The sequence below is a fragment of the Nomascus leucogenys genome, chromosome 3 (assembly GCF_006542625.1).
Source record: "Nomascus leucogenys isolate Asia chromosome 3, Asia_NLE_v1, whole genome shotgun sequence".
In the NCBI taxonomy this organism is placed as follows: Eukaryota; Metazoa; Chordata; class Mammalia; order Primates; family Hylobatidae; genus Nomascus; species Nomascus leucogenys.
Genome location: NC_044383.1, coordinates 120,846,670 through 120,864,552, shown reverse-complemented (window position 1 = coordinate 120,864,552; position 17,883 = coordinate 120,846,670). Strand labels below are relative to the sequence as shown.

At 40.4% G+C, this 17,883-nt stretch overlaps 1 long non-coding RNA gene across 1 annotated transcript; it reads left to right on the top strand.

The window, feature by feature from the left end:
* Positions 1 to 6,285: 6,285 nt before the first annotated feature.
* LOC105739589 lies at positions 6,286 to 8,324 on the top strand. The gene is made up of 2 exons (XR_001115527.2): positions 6,286 to 6,390; positions 6,754 to 8,324. It is a non-coding gene; the product is annotated as an uncharacterized LOC105739589 (long non-coding RNA).
* Positions 8,325 to 17,883: the final 9,559 nt, after the last annotated feature.

Genomic DNA, 17,883 nt, shown 5'->3' with positions numbered 1-17,883 from the left:
GATGAGGTACGCAACATCATTAGTGGTCAGGGAAAGCAAATCCAAACTGTAACAAATAGTATTTTTTTTTTTTTTTGAGATGGAGTCTTGCTCTGTCGCCCAGGCTGCAGTGCAGTGGCATGGTCTTGGCTCACTGCAACCTCTACCTCCCGAGTTCAAGTGATTCTCCTGCCTCAACCTCCCAAGTAGCTGGGACTATAGGCACCCACCACCATGCCCAGCTAATTTTTGTATTTTTAGTAGAGAGACAGTTTCACCATATTGGCCAGGCTGGTCTCGAACTCCTGACCTTGTGATCCACCCACCTCGGCCTCCTAAAGTGCTGGGATTACAGGCGTGAGCCACCACGCCTGGCCAACAAATACTATTTTATACTTAGTAGGCAAAAATTTTAGTGTCTGATATTATCAAGTATTAGAAATGATAAGAATCAACAGGATCTCAATACTGTTGATAGGATCATGTATTGGCCTGGAGTTGAACATCTCCTATGTCTCCTACACCCCAGAAATGCTGCTACTGAGTAGATACCCAAAGGAAAGTTACATACCAATAACAGGATACAAGGATTTAAAATGTATAGCAGCACTGTTTATTATAGAAAAAAAACCTAGGAAATAGCTCAAATGCCCATCAACAAGACTGGGAAATGTTGTACATCAATCAAAAATAATGAACTACAGAGACATGAAACAACATAGATGAATCAAAGTTAAAAAGAACAAAACTAAAAATATGTCCTTTGTAAGGAGTTCATATAGATGCAACATATACTACTTTAAAATGAATCAAGGAAGTAAGGAACACAGGATTCAGGAAAATATTTATCCCGGATGAGTTGAGCTTGGGTTTGGGATGCTGCAGACTGTGGAGTTAGATGGAGTTTGGTGTCAAGGTTCTGGCCTTAGGTTTTGGTGGTGCATTTGTGCGTAATTATATATTTTTACAGATAACTTACTGATAAGCCAATAAAATCAGGCTATACATTATCAGTGATAAATCTAATTATGATTAATCCCATTCTGTCCACCTGAGTCTAGTGTTGAAGAGAAAAAACAACATTTTTTATTTCTGAGGTGAACCATATAGGAAATTTAGAAAGAAGTCAAAAGTACAGGGTTACGACAGGTTTAAAATCTGACTCTGCCTCTTACTAAATTCATCATCTTGAGCAAGTTACCTAATATCTTGGAGCTTCAGTTTTTTTCATCTGTGAAATGCAGATTACATTAGTGTTTTTATGATAGTGTCATCATGACAATTCATTAGGATCACACTTATAAAATGTAATGAATTTAGCACAGTGCCAGGGACAGGTAAGTATGATAATATTATTAATAGTAGTTTCAGTAGTCTCATATTACTTGGACTGATTAAACATTCAGCTTCTCCTTTATGTAGTTCTGTTCTAATTCACAAGCCTTTCCTGGTTCTTCTAATCACTGTATCCTATTGTCAATTTTTATTCCTAGGTTAGGCTTGAGTCTGTATCCCATTCCAACTTTGGAGAAGAAAGATTCTTCTCTGAACTGCAGATCCCTTCCTTTGGCTTCTTGCTATCTCTAAATCTGCAGACCCTGTGAAAATGGAATCCGCTGAGAAGGCTTTGACTATATAGGGTGCTGGCAGATGCTTACACTTTCTTATTTAGGCAAATTGGACAATCACAGAAATGCAAAGATGGGAAAGATGGTATGGCTTTTGACAATGTAAGTGGGAAATAAAACTGTGCCGGCTGAAATGGTTTCTTTCTGTAGGTATAATATTTCTTTTAAAAAGTCTGAAAGAGCGGCCAGGCGCGGTGGCTCATGCTTGTAATCCCAGCACTTTGGGAGGCCAAGGAGGGAGGATCATGAGGTCAGGAGATCGAGACCACGGTGAACCCCGTCTCTACTAAAAATACAAAAAAATTAGCCGGGCGTGGTGGCGGGCGCCTATAGTCCCAGCTACTCGGAGAGGCTGAGGCAGGAGAATGGCGTGAACCCAGGAGGCGGAGCTTGCAGTGAGCCGAGATTGTGCCACTGCACGCCAGCCTGGGCGACAGAGCGAGACTCCGTCTCAAAAAAAAGAAAAAAAAAAGTCTGAAAGAGCTCATATATGGCAAAAAAAAAAAATGTATCTCCACATTTTTCTGTATGCCAATCAGAAACAATGCTAAATAGACTAGATTTTCTATCTAGTGATACAACTTTGATCTAAATAACTTAGTATATTCTATTCTTTTTGATAAAGGTTAAAATACAGATTAAAATAATTCACAGATAATAGAGTTGTGTAATCATAGCTATATAGTTATGTAAAATTACAAATAAGATTTCTGTACTGAAATTTTAACCCATGTACAAAATGGGATACTAATTATATTTTTCAATAGTTTGAAGTTCCAAATGAGAAAAGATCCTATGGTGAATGGCAAAATCATATGGCAAAAATGAAAAGGAATAGAAAATTTTACACATTTTTAAATAATCATCATTTTGTAGTTGCTGGAATTTTATTGTTGCATTAAAAAATATTCTACATTAAACTAAAAGACAGCAGTTTGCCCTTCCTGGAAAAAGGTGAATAAAGAAACTTCTAAACTGCAGTAAAACAAAAGTAAAAAAAAAAAAAAAAACTGTATTATAGAAATTTTTCCATTTATCTGTAAAAATCCGCAGTTAAACTACTTCAAAAGAAATTTCATGAGACCTCTGCCCTTGGCTCTGTGTGATTTCAATAGAAAATGGCTGTCAGTAATGGTTGCGGAATTGTGGAGCACAGGAGATGTGTCCTGAGACTGGATGGAGATCAGAAAATGTCCTAATTTTCAGACATGGGAAGAAGTTTAGACTCTTCAGTCCACAAAACAGAAAATTTGATACTGATACTGAAAAAACTCTGAAATATATTGTCATGATGAGGCCGTCATGGGAAGAGGCCATCACTAAAGTCCGAACAAGATGAATAATAGAGAGGGAAGAGGCCATCACTAAAGTCAGAACGAGATGAATAATATCTCCCTTCCCAGATCTCACTTCCTTTTGATAGGGCCACTGAGCTGCCAGATTAAGATGGTCTCTTGATGACTCTGCAGCTGGGTGGGAGGGCAAATACATTGGAACCCAAAATAACTTGACAGGACGGAACAATGGACCAAATCTAACAGGATAAAAAGTAAAAGGGAGATATATAAAGGTTGCCCTCAGTTCCAGAAAATTAGCAACACAAACACAGGAGGGGTGGGCAGATTGCAAATCCCACTGGTGGGCTTCAACAGTTTGCATGCTGCATACAGGTTCCTGGCTGAGGGCGTGAGTAAGGACTGTGTCCATGCAAAGAGGGCACCTCTTCCTAATTTGCAGAAAGGTGCCATAAAGCAGAAAGGTGTATGCTTGAAAAAAAATGCAAGTTAAGGTTTTTAACTAGGAACTCAGTGAATTAATGCTACTGTGTGGTTGCCAAGAGTTGGAGAGGGCATTCCCCAAAGCACCATTCTGAGTAAGGGTGGTCAGTGTCTGGTTCAAGCTGAGCTGGATATATTGAGAGTGGAGAGAAGAACGGCAGTAAATTAGGGCACAACTAGAAGAGAAAGGTGAAAATCTGGAAACTATGACTTTTTTTTTTTTTTTTTTTTTTTTAAGATGGAGTCTCACTCTGTCACCCAGGCTGGAGTGCAGTGGTGTGATCTTGGCTCTCTGCAACCTCCCCCTCCTGGTTTCAAGCGATTCTCCTGCCTCAGCCTCCCAAGTAGCTGCGACTACAGGTGCGTGCCACTATGCCCAGCTAATTTTTGTATTTTTAGTAGAGAAGGGGTTTCACCATATTGACTAGGCTGGTCTCAAACTCTTGACCTCGTGATACGCCCTCCTCAGCCTCTCAGAGTGCTGGGATTACAGGCATGAGCCACCGTGCCTGGCCGGAAGCTATGATTTCTGAAGAATAGTGAAAAGAGAGAATATTTAATCTGCAAAATGGAAGACATAGAATGGTAATGATGTATTCCCCACTAGCAAATTAACCATGGATGCAGGATGCCAGCAAGCAAGCACATCAAAGGCCAAAAAGAAACTAAAGAAGGATTTTTTTATTTGCTTTTTTTTTTTAAAGAGTCTACCATTTGAAATTTAGAAAGAAAATATCAATGTTTTTAATGAGGAAATTCAGAACCTTAGTTTTGTTCTCCTATTTTACAAATTAGTATTTTAAAAATTTGAATTACATATTGCCTGAAAGGCAGGGAACATCATCATTTTTTTAAATGCTTAGGTTTTTGAAGTCTTAAGCTCATACAAGATACAGAATTTTTCATCAATTTTACTTGTCCAAAAATGGAACAGAAAATGCAATGTTGTGATGCAGTTTAGTTCCTTGTTGCTAGGGTGGTTGAGGCTGAGAGCAGGCACTGATCCTTGGATGTGACAAAAAGACGATTTGTTTTTGTAGTTGCTGTGGTCAATATGGTGAAACCCTTCTCTACTAAAAAAGCTAGATGGCTTTTAAGGTCCCTTCTCATCTGTGCTCCTATGATTCTGAGAAAAAGCAATTTTCCTTAAGAAAGAGGAAAACTGAGATTACCAATACTATTGCCCTTTCATGATGAACTTCAGAAATGAAGAGAAAAGTGCAATACTTGTGATACAAGAATCTGGAATGCATTCAATATTTCCTTCTTTTTGAGTGATTCACTAGTGGTGTCTTCATGAATTCCCTTCTTAGGCCTGGAGTGTCAGTGGTTAAGGCTTGGTACCTAATGCTGAGAGGTCCTTGGATTGATCTTGGTAAAAGCTAGTTAGCTCTGAGAGGTTTGATGTGCTTCAGTGCAAGCACATCACAGCTATTTTATGGTATAAACTTTATTGAAGACTGCAGCCTTCTTCACTGAGTATGTGCAAAGTGACAACTAGGCAATGGAGGGTGGGTGGATGAGTTAAGATTTATCTTTCCTGCTAAAAAAGCAGTGCAAAATCTTGTCCTCTGTATAATTGTTGGGTATCTGTAACATCTCATGTTTATTCTCATCACAATGAGACTATCATCCAGAGGTGACCATCCTTTTGAATGGGCCTTGGGTTTATTTTGCAAAAATATTAGATACGCATTTCTTGATGCCACTAAAATAAAAAAAAAAGAAAAATGTATATACTGGAGGATGAAGAGGTTTCTTGTGTCTCAAAAATTATTCGTATGTAATGAATTGTCTAATAGAGGAGAATTTGATTTTCCTTGGTTACATCCTTGTTCTATTTATTCTTGGGGGGAGGACAAAATAGCTGATGAGATAGCAATGAAAGCAAAAGACAAAGCCACCCAGAGCTTGCCATGCCCTAAATATGCTCTTGCCTCTATTACTTGCTTGGTTCTTAATCTCATTCTGGGCTATTCTGAGAACATGGGGAGGAAATCAGCTATGAAGTAACCTGTATTGTGTAATACCCTTATTCTAGTGAGACAAAATAAAACATATAGCAAAAGCAGCCTTGAAGAACAAGAAATATCACATCAGAGCAGCCTGAGGATGTGTGTGGATGAGGAAAGAGTCTGTCATACCCACTTAGTTTTGATAATTTGCATTACATTTCTCTACAGCAGCCTTCTTAGCATGGATTGGCAGGGCAAGGATGGGTTTGTATCTGGGAATACTTTTCTGATTTTCATAAGTTATAATTATGATCTTGACAAACAGCCTGAACTCCCTGCTGCTGGCCAAAGATCAGGCAGAACTGAACTTCACAGCAAAGTTACCTGGAAGAAACAGGGTCACTGGAACTTTCCACATCAGAGAAGCAAAATCAAAGGTGGGGGAACTTTGAGATGATGAGCTGTTCCTCCAAAGTCAGTGTGTATTAGATAATACAACAGCAGGGGTGGGTGGGGTGTTTTCTAGGCATAGCATTCTCCATTGTTGATTGGTTCTAGTCTTTCACCTTAGAACTAGCAATGCTCTATGCCAGTTTGTGCCAAGCACATAAAATCTTACCACGTAAGTGATTTAAATCACTAGTGTTTGTATCTAGGCGACATATTGTTAGGTAATATGAACCTTGAACCTTTATCCCTTAATCTAAGTAGAGCTTCGCCTCTAGACCCGCATGGAGAATTACATAACTTACTGCTTAAGCCTCTTTGCACATTGTTTGTTGATCCAAGTCATCACTGTGGTTACTTCCTCAGTTTGGGCATTACCTAGAGCTCTGTAGGAGGAGCTGTGTGGGTTTTACAGGTCCTAGACTGTATGTTCTAGCACTGGTCAGCAGCCTTTTTAGTTCTGGGCATATTGCAATAAGAATTACTGAGGATCTGGAATAAAAACAACATGAAGAGGCATTTGAGAGAACAAAAGGCGAGAGGGAGAGGGAGAAGAAAAGAGAGTGGGAGAGGGAGGAAAAAACCGAGAGGGAGAGAGGCAAGGTAGTGGGGGAGAGAGGAAGGGCAATGGAAGCAATAAAAGAAACAAAATATGACCACAATAAGATGCAGCTATTGAGATGCACCAGGGGTTTCTCAGTGGATAGACTTGAGCAGTTAAGATCAGACAATTCAAATGAATTCCCAAGTGATTCCTGCACTCTGGAATATAGTTGCTCAGGGATTTAGGAACATTCCAGGGGTTCTTTATCAATTAGATCAAACATATAAATTCTTTCCACATAGCTGAACAGTGGTTATATGTAAGGCTCTGAAAGCAAGTCAGATTTCTTTTCCTTAAGGAGATAAGCCTCGTCCTTGGGATATCTCTCTAGTTACAGAAATGATTCTTGACATTCCTTCCAGGATCATGGGTGAGGCTGTGAAAACAGAGAAACCATGTGTTATATGATAAGATGCTCCTCTAAAGACTGACAATTTTACTTGGGATTTAAGGTACTAATCAAGAAGTCTATAAAGGAAAAAGATGAGTGTATATACACATATGTATGTATTTGTGTATGTGCATATATATAATTTTAAAAAACAAATACTAGAGCTGTAGATGTTTGCAGGAAAGAATATAGTTCAGGAAGAAATGTTCGAAATGCTTGAAAATGCAGTGTAATGAATTGACTGCCAGCTTCAACATTTATTCAGTCTTTCCTTGCACCTAAACATAATAAATGAAGGTATACTCTAACGTGAGAAGAATTTCTTTCTTGGTTGAGGAGCTCCTGAAGTTGAGGAAGGGAAAGGAGAAACTGCAGATCCCCGTTACACGAAGCCTGGGGTTGGAGCAAGCAGTGGAATTCGTCCTCTTCCGCATTCAGACAGGGACACAAGCCACAGCTCTAGCTCCCTCCCAGGCAGAAGGGAGAACATTCTGGGAGTACAGTGAGGAGAGAAGGGATAAGGATGAGTGAATAAAGTGGAGAGGGAGCAGCTTCACAGAGCATTGTTCTAAGTCCCCCCATACTGTGCCTGTGATTACTATGAATTCCTTCACTCCTGATGGTCACAGCAAGAAGGTTGTCAAGCAACTGAGTATTTGCATTTGGACCAATGCAAAGATAGGATGCTTCCATCTGAAGATTCACTTTTTAATAGATAACTTTACATCTGGCTCTCAGATCTCCATGTGTAGCATCAAAAAGCATTAAGTAAATTGCTGTGGATTATGTCCTCAATGAAATAGTACAGAGGTATATAAGGCACTACTGTTTCATCTTTGGAAAGTAAAAGTGATAGGTGAGACAGTAAATCCATAATCCATCCTTTATTCCTCCTCTCCCATCAAATCTACAACCTGGCCCCATCAATGTGCATTTCATACTTATTTCCCGTGTCTCCTCTCTCTCCCTGCTGACTCCCACTGCTCTAGTTGAGGTTTTCATCCTCTCTATTCCAGACAGATACACCATGAAATAGCTGTTGAATGTCTGCCTTGTGTATTATCCTATCCTCTGTGCTCAGATAGAGTGAGAGAAGATACACATGGGTGCCTGCCTTCATGGAGCCTATAGTTTCTGTGGGGAAAACAAAGTGAACAACCAATTACACAATTCATTATTACAGTGGTGAAGAATGAATTAAAGACAAAGTGAAGGGTACTAGAGAGCATATGGTACCCCAAAAATGCTTCCTTTAGAAGTTAATATGTGGGCTGAGATTTGAGGCATAGGTAAGAATTAACTTGGTGTAGCAGATCATGAGGTCAGGAGTTCGAGACCAGCCTGGCCAACATGGTGAAACCCTGTCTCTACTAAAAATACAAAAATTAGCCAGGCCTGGTGGGGGGTGCCTGTAATCCCAGCTACTTGGGGGACTGAGGCAGGAGAATCACTTGAACCTGGGAGGCAGAGGTTGCAGTGAGCTGAGATCATGCCACTGCACTCCAGCCTGGGCGACAGAGCGAGACTCCGTCTCAAAAAAAAGAAAAAAAAAAAAAAGAATTAACCTGGTGTAGACAGAAGCTTTGGGCACAGGGTGGAGCATTCCAGGGTAGTCCTTCAGCATGAAGGAGAGCTGGAGAAGCTAAGAATGACAATGATGCTGGAGCAAGAAAAGAGCAGGAAAAGCCCAGGCTGATGGGGGAGGCAGGGCTAGAACTCACAGGATGTCAAAAGTTGGGAAAGGGGTTTGGTCTCTTCTTGAACAATACGCAGTCATTCTTTGGAGATCAGTTCATGCATTTTCTCCACCAGGCAGCTTTCTTTGATGCCCTCACTTCTTCCTGACCTCCCCTCACTGGGCTGTGTTTGGTGCCCACGGTCTAACATTGCCCAAAACACACTACATAATGCAATTAATCGTCATGTGTGTGTCTATTCTGCATTTGATGGTGAGCTTCATGAGGTTAGGAACCACATATTATTCATCTCTATATAACCCCATATTAAAGCATTCCTAATATTCTGCCGAAGGGAGACATTTTGATGTCATTAAACACGTAACTATAGTCCTATAGCCCTATAGTTTCTTCTGTAACTATGAAGGAAAAAATCATGAAAGATAGAACAATCTTCGGTGTCAGTGGGTAAACATAATTCTTCAGAGTATTTAGTGGAGTATGAAATTTATTTTCACTCATGAAACTAAGAAATTGTGCTTGAGAGATATTAGGTGCTAGACCAAACCAGGGAAGAAAAATACACGGAATAAGAGTTATTACACCCTCATGGCCTCTCCCCCTGCTGTTGGCTGTCACCGTGACAGGCTTCTTCATGTCACCTGCGTGTTCACTCAGAATCTCCTCAACACTGGCTTTCTAGTGGCCACCACTAACTTCTGCAGATGAGACCTGTTGGCCAGGTGTGCCTGGCGTTCAGTCAGAGAGCCTGGGGTCATTATTCACATACCTTGAAAGAGCCCCTGTGTCTTCTAAGTGGATTGAAAAGGCCTCAGTTCTAATTACTAGGCATTTCTGGATCTTATGTCATAATGTAGACCACATTTGCCTCTGGGAATGAATTATAATCAGAGATTACTTTTGCATAACATTGTGGCTTTTTCTACCAGGCCTTTGTAAAACTAAAATGTATCAATTTTTTTTTTTTTTTTTTTTTTTTTTTTGAGAGGGAGTCTCACCCTGTCACCCAGGCTGAAGTGCAATGGCATGATCTTGGCTCACTGCAACCTCCACTTCACAAGTTCAAGCAATTCTCCTGCCTCAGCCTCCCAAGTAGCTGGCATTACAGGCATGCGCCACAACACCCAGCTAATTTTGTATTTTTAGTAGAGACATGGTTTTACCATGTTGGTCAGGCTGGGCTCGAACTCCTGACCTCATGTGATCCACTCGCCTCGGCCTCCCAAAGTACTGAGATTATAGACGTGAGCCACCGCGTGTGGCCAAATGTATCAATTTTAAACTTCTATAATCTTTTACAATATTAAAATTATTTTTGAGGCTCTAGAAACGTTTGTTAATATGTCATTAATTCTGATTCTACAAAAGGCCCCAAATTTGCTATAAAGTGAACATAAATCATAGTGAATATGGTTTTATTGCACCATAAAATCAATATAAAGCAAATACACTGGTTCTAATAAGGCAGGATAATAATTAAATTTATAAGCGTGTTTTTCTTGAAGATTTGGATGTTCCAAATGTATTTTGAAAGCTTTCTGGGAGTGTATGAATGCATATCTTTTTTGTCCCTTATCTATGTTCACACTAGTAAGTAAAAACATTCAAAATCATTCCCCTGACCTTAAAACTGGACTTTTCTAATTGTCTTTCATTTCCCTCCCTCCTTCCCACCACTCACCTTACCATCTCTGGGTGAATCAATGACTGAGTAAATAAAATGTTGAAAATGCAAATGTAGGTCTATTTTGAGCAAAGTCAAGGGAACAGCTGAAAGGCAGGTCCTCCCTCCAAAGGCATAATCTTGTTTTCCTGTTGCCATCTTATCATGCCAACAGCTGAGTTGGAGCTAGAGCTAGAGGCTGCTCCATTGCCCTCTCCTTGGAAAATTCCATGGGGACATACAGTTTGGAACCCAGAACTCCTGTTGTATTATCCTGTGTTCAGTGTGTGATTTTATTGTAGAGATCAGCAATGTTTTCTAAGAGATGCGATTTCTGCCCATTAGTCTTTTAAAATGAAATATGTCAAATACACAAAAAGTATAATGATTAACAAGACTAATTCAGTCTTCCAAAGCCTTTAAGAGCCATTTCTAATTTTACGGAGGTAGCAAAATAACTAGGCAACACTTCATTATCTCTACCCAGTGGGAAATTCGATAGATAGCCTTCAAACTTATTTTTAGACAATGCTATAGACTTTACAATGTAAATACTGGTAAGGAAACAAATATAAAAAATGTTAACTACAGGAAGGAGATAAAGGGAGAAAAGTCACTAGCTGATTCTCTACAAGCTGGGTAGTCAGCCCCAACACCCATTTCCACTGGGCAAGGGTGCTGTTTGTTAAATAGTCGACATTTCATATATATCAAAAGCTCAGACTTGTCTAAGGTTAACATAGATGCAAGGTGGCTTTGCAAGAATACAGTCCAGATATTTGAGGCTAAGCAAGATGGTTAAATAGAAGCCTCCACTGACTGCCCTCCCTACAGGAACACCAAATTGAACAACTATCCACATAAAAAAGCACCTTCATAAGAATAAAAAAATCAGGTGAGCAGTCACACTACCTGGTTTCAACTTCATATCATTGAAAGAGGCATTAAAGAGGGTAGGAAAGACAGTCTGGAATTGCCAACGCCAGTCCCCCACTCCCATTCCCGAGCAGCAGCTGGGCTGCGTGGTGGAGAGAATCTGAGCTCTTGGGGGAGAGAGAGCACAGTGACTCTGGGACTTTGCCTTGGAACTTGGTGCTGCACTGTCACGGTGGAAAGGAACACCAGGCAGAACTCAGTGCCCATGGAAGAAACATTTAGACTAACACTAGCCAGAGGGGAATTGCCCATCCCAGCAGTTGGAACCTGAGTTCTGGCAAGCATTGCCACCACAGGCTAAAGTGCCCTGGGGTTCTAAATAAACTTTAAAAGCAGTCTTGGCCACAAGGGCTGCAATTTCTGGGCAAGTCCTGGTGGTGTGCTGGGCTCAAAGCAAGTGCACTTAGTGGGGGCTTGTGACCTAAGTGAGACACCAGCCAGGGTGGCCAAGGAAATGGCTTGCACCAAGCCTCCCCTAACCCCAGGCAGCACAGCTTGCAGCTCCAGGAGAGAGACTTTCCTTCCACTCGAGGAGAAAAGGAACTTTGTCTTGCAACTTGGATGCCAGCTCAGCCATAGAAGGACAGGGCACCAGGCAGAGTCCTAAGGCCCCCATTTGAGGCCCTGGCTCTTGGATGACATTTCTAGACACATTCTGGGCCAGAAGAGCACCCATTTCCTTGAAGTAAAGGACCCAGTACTGGCAGGATTCATCATGTGTTGACTAAAAAGCCCTTAGGCCCTGAATAACCAGCAGCAATACCCAGGTAGTATGCCTTGGATGAGACTCTGAGATGTGCTGGATTCAGGTGTGACCCAGCACATCAAGTTGTGGTGGCTACAGGGAGAGACTCCTGCTTGAGAAAAGGACAGAAAGAGTAAAGGGGACTTTGTCTTGCAACTTAGGTACCAGCTCAACCAGAGTGGGGTAGAGCACCAAGTGGGCTCTGGGGGTTCCCAATTCTAGGCCTTGGCTCTTGGATGGCATTTCTGGACCTGCCCTGGGCCAGAGGGAGCCCACTTCCCTGAAGGATGAGTCCCAGATCTGGCAGTATTCACCATAAGCTGACTGAAGAGCCCTTGAGCCTTGAGTGTACATCAGTGATAGCCAAGCAATACTCATTATGGGCCTGAAGTGGTGATGACCATAAGAGGAGACACCTGTGTAGAAAGGGGAGGGAACCAGCACAGCTGTAGTAGAATAGAGCTATCAGTTAGATTCCTAAGGTTTCTGACTCTAGGCCCTGGCTCCCGGATGGCATCTTTGGTCCTGCCTGGGGCTGGGGGAACTCATTGCCCTGGGAAAGGACACAAGCCTGATGGGCTTTGCTACCTGCTGATTGTAGAGCCCTAGGACCTTGAGTGAACATAGGCAGTAGCCAGGTGGTGGTTATTGTGGGCCTATTGAGAGATATCCAGTGCCATGCTGGCTTGAAGTCTGACTCAGGGCAGTCCTAGTGGTGGTGGCTGCAGGGGTGCTTGTGTCACCCCACTGCCAAGTCTGCACATACACGCGAGAGAGAGAGACTCTATTTGTTTGTGAGAAAGTAAGGGAAGAGAACAAGAATCTCTGCCTGGTAATCCAGAGAATTCTTCCAGATCTTATACATGACTTACAAGATGGTACCTCTATGATTCTGCAAGAACCATAGAGTTACCAGGCTTGAGGTTTCATCTAATGCAGATATGACTGCAGTGACCCAACATTTAGATTATAAGACCCAACTCTCTTGCATACCTGGAAAGCCTTCCCAAAAAGGATGGGTATAAACAAGCCTAGACTGCAAAGACTACCATAAATTGACTGGACGCAGTGGCCCATGCTTGTAATCCTAGCACTTTGGGAGGCCGAGGCCAGTGGATCACCTGAGGTCAAGAGTTTGAGACCAGCCTGGTCAACATGGTGAAACTTTGTCTTTACTAAAAATACAAAAATTAGCTGGATGTGGTGGCAAGTACCTGTACCCTAGCTACTTGGGAGGCTGAGGCAGGAGAATTGCTTGAACCCAGGAGGCAGAGGTTGCAGTGAGCTGAGATCACACAGTTGCACTCCAGCCTGGGCAACAAGAGCCAAACTCCATCTCAAAAAAAAAAAAAAAAAAAAAAGACTACCATAAATACCTAACTCTTCAATGACCAGAGACTGACATTCCCAAGCATCAAAACCATCTAGGAAAACATGACCTCACCAAATGAACAAAATAAGTCACTGAGGACTGACCCTGGAAAAACAGAGAATTTAAGATAACTGTCTCAAGGAAACTCAAATTCAAGGTAACACAGAGAAGGAATTCAGAATCCTATCGGATAAATTTAACAAATAAATTGAAATAATTAAAAAGAGTCAAGCAGCAGTTCTGGAGTTAAGAAGTGCAACTGACATCCTGAAGAATGCATCAGTGTCCCTTAACGGCCGAATTGATCAAGCAGAAGAAAGCGTGAGCTTGAAGACAGGCTATTTGAAAATAAATAGTCATAGGAGACAAAAAATAAATAAAAAATGAAGCACACCTACAAGATCTAGAAAAATATTCTCAAAATGGCAAATCTAAGAGTTATTGGCCTTAAAGAGGAGGTAGAGAGAGAGAGATAGGGGTAGAAAGTTTATTCAAAGGGATAATATCAGAAAACTTCCCAAACCTAGAGAAAGATATCAATATTCAAGTACAAGATGGTTACAGAACACCAAGCAGATTTAATCCAAATAAGACAGCCTCAAGACGTTTAATAATCAAACTCCCAAGGGTTAAGGATAAAGAAAGAATCCTAAGAGTAGCAAGAGTAAAAAACAAGTAACATTCAATGGAGCTCCAATACATCTGGCAGCAGACTTTTCAGTGGAACCCTTACAGGCCAGGTGATAGTGGCATGATACATTTAAAGTGCCAGTGAAAAAAATCTCTTTTATATTAGAATAGTTTATCCAGCAAAAATATCTTTCAAACATGAAGGAGAAATAAAGACCTTCCCAGACAAATGAAAGCTGAGGGATTTCATCAACACAAGACCTGTCCTACAAAAAATGCTAAGAAGAGTTCCTCAGTCTGAAAGAAAATAATGTTAATGAGCAATAAGAAACAATCTGAACATGCAAAACTGGTAATAGTACACAGAAAAACACATAATATTATAACACTATAATTATGATATGTAAACTACTCATATCTTGAGTAGAAAGACTAAAAGATGAACTAATAAAAATAATAACTACAACTTTTTTTTTTTGAGACAGAGTCTCACTCTGTTGCCCAGGCTGGAGTGCAGTGGCGCAATCTCAGATCACTGCAAACACTGCCTCCCATGTTTACGCCATTCTCCTGCCTCAGCCTCCCGAGTAGCTGGGACTACAGGTGCCCGCCACCACGCCTGGCTAATATTTTGTATTTTTTTAGTAGAGACGGGGTTTCACTGTGTTAGCCAGGATGGTCTCGATCTCCTGACCTTATGATCTGCCTGCCTCGGCCTCCCAAAGTGCTGGGATTATATCTGGATGCCCTGATGTAGTAGCTGGAGTCCCAGCTACTCGTGGGGAGGCTAAGGCAGGAGAATGGCATGAACCTGGGAGGCGGAGCTTGTAGTGAGCTGAGATCACACCACTGCACTCCAGCCTGGGCGACAGAGCGAGACTCCATCTCGAAACAAAAAAGAAAAGAAAAAAAAAATACAAGACCCAATAACCTGTTGCTTCACACTTCACCTACAAGGACATGCATAGAATGAAAATCAAGAGATGCAAAAAAAAAAAAAAAAAAAAAAAAAAAAAAAAAAAAAAAAAAAAAAAAAATTCCATGCAAATGGAAACCCAAAAACAGCAGGAGTAGCTATACTTAGACACAATAGATTTCAATATAAAAACTATAAAAAGAGACAAAGAAGGTCATTATATAATGATAAAGGGTTTAATTCAGTAAGAAGATATAACATTTTAAAATATATATGCACCTAACATCAGGGCATCCAGAAATTTAAAATATTATTAGAACTAAAGAGAAAAGTAGACTCCCAATACAATAATAGCTGGAGACTTCAACATCCCACTTATAGCTTGGACAGATCATCAAGACAGAAAATCAACAAAGAAATAATGAACTTGATCTGCACTGTAGACCAAATGGGCCTAATGGATATTTACAGAACTGCAAGAGCTGGAGAATACACATTCTACTCCTCAGCACATGGATTGTTCTCAAGAATAGGCCATATGTTAGGTTACAAAACAAGTCTTAAAAATATTTTTTTAAATGAGATTATGTCAAATATCTTCTCTGACCACAATGGAATAAAACTGGAAATTAATAACGAGGAATTTTGGAAACTATACAAACACATGGAAATTAAGCAATATGTTCCTGAATGAGCAGTGGGTTAATGAAGAAATTAAGAAGGTAATTAAAGAATTTTTTTGAAACAAATGCTAATGGAAACACAACATTCCAAAACCTATAGGATACATCAAAATCAGTGCTAAGAGAAAAGTTTATAGCTGTAAGCACCTACATCAAAAAAGTATCTCTTCTGATGGAAAAAAAAATAGAAACCCTTCAAATAAACAACCTAATGATTCATTCTAAAGACTAAAGCAAGAGCAAACCAAATCCAAAATTAGTAGAAGAAAAGAAATAATAAATAACAGAGCAGAAATAAATGAAACTGAAATGAAGAAAACAATACAAAAGATCAGTAAAATGAAAAATTGGTTTTTTGAAAAGATGAACAAAATTGACAAATCTTTTTTATTTTATTTTTTGAGATGGAGCCTTGCTGCATCGCCCAGGCTGGAGTGCAGTGGCTTGATCTCGGCTCACTGCAAGCTCCGCCTCCCAGGTTCACGCCATTCTCCTGCCTCAGCTTCCCGAGTAGCTGGGACTACAGGAGCCCGCCATCAAGCCCAGCTAATTTTTTTGGTATTTTTAGTAGAGACGGGGTTTCACCGTGTTAGCAAGGATGGTCTCAATTTCCTGAACTCGTGATCTGCCCGCCTCAGCCTCCCATAGTGCTGGGGTTACAGGCGTGAGCCACCGCGCCCAGCCACAAAATTGACAAACCTTTAACCAGACTCAAGAAGAGAGAAGACCCAAATAAAATCAGAGATAAAAAAGGCAGACAATTTCAAGACCAGCCTGGCCAACATAGTGAAACCCTGTCTCTACTGAAAATACAAAAATTAGCCATATGTAGTGGCATGTGCCTGTAATCCCAGCTATTTGAGAGGCTGAGGCAGAGAATTGCTTGAACCTGGGAGGTGGAGGTTCCAGTGAGCGAAGATCGCACCACTGCACTCCAGCCTGGATAACACAGTGAGACTCCATCTCAAAAAAAAAAAAAAAAAAAAAAGAGGGACATTACAACTGATACTGCAGAAACTCAAAGGATCAGCAGAAGCTACTATAAGCAACTATGTGTGAATAAATTTGAAAACCTAGAAGAAATGGATAAATTCATAGACACATACAACCTATGAAGATTGAGCCATGAAGAAATCCAAAACCTGAATAAACCAATAATAAGTAACAAGACTGAAGCCGTAATAAAATGTCTCCCAGCAGAGAAAAGCCTGGGATGGATGCCTTCACAGGTGAATTATACCAAACATTTACAGAAGAACTAATACCAATCCTACTCAAACTAATCCAAAAAATAGAGGAGGAGGGAATACTTCCAAATTTGTTCTATGAGGCCAGTATTACCTGATACAGAAACGAGACAGACACATTAAAAAAAAAAAGAATAAAAAAACTACAGGCCAACATTCCTGATAAACATTGATGCAAAAATTCCTCAACAAAATATTAGCAAACCCAATTCAACAACACATTTAAAAGATCATTCATCAAGACCAAGTGGGATTTATCCCAAGGATGCAAGGATGGTTCAACATGTACAAATCAACCAATGTGATACATCATATAAATAGAATGAGGGACAAAAACCATATGCTCATTCCAATTGATGTTGAGAAAGCATTTGATAAAATCTAACATCCTTTTTAAATAAAAACCCTCAAAAAACTAGGTATAGAAGGAACTTACCTCAACACAATAAAAGCCATATATGACAGACCCATGGCTAGCATCATACCAAATGGGGGGAAAACTGAAGGCCTTTCCTCTAACATTTGGAACATGACAAAGATGCCTACTTTCACCACTGTTATTCAACATAGTACTGGAAGTCCTAGCTAGAGCAATCAGACAAGAGAAATAAATAAAAGACATCCAGATTGGAAAGGAAGGTGTCAAATTATCCTTGTTTGCAGATAATATGATCTTATATTTGGAAAAACGTGAAGACTCCACCAAAAAACTATTAGAACTGATTTAAAAATTCAGTAAAGTGGCAGGATATAAAGTCAACATAAAAAATTAGTAGTATATCTGGCCGGGCATGGTATCTCATGCCTGTAATCCCAGCAGTTTGGGAGGCTGAGGTGGGCGGATCATGAGGTCAGGAGTTTGAGACCAGCCTGGCCAACATGGTGAAATCTCATCTCTGCTAAAGATACAAAAAATTAGCTGGGTTTGGTGGCACATGCCTATAATCCTAGCTACTCAGGAGGCTGAGGCAGGAAAATTGCTTGAACCTGGGAGGAGGAGGTTGCAGTGAACCAAGATTGTGCCATTGCACTCCAGCCTGGGTGACAGGGTGAGACTCCATCTCAAAAAAAAAAAAAAAAAAAAGTAGCATTTTCATATGCTACCAGTGAAGAATCTGAAAAAGAAATCAAGAAAGGAATTACATTTACAATAGTTATAAATAAAATAAAATACTTAGGAATTAACTACAGAAGTGAAATATTTCAACAATG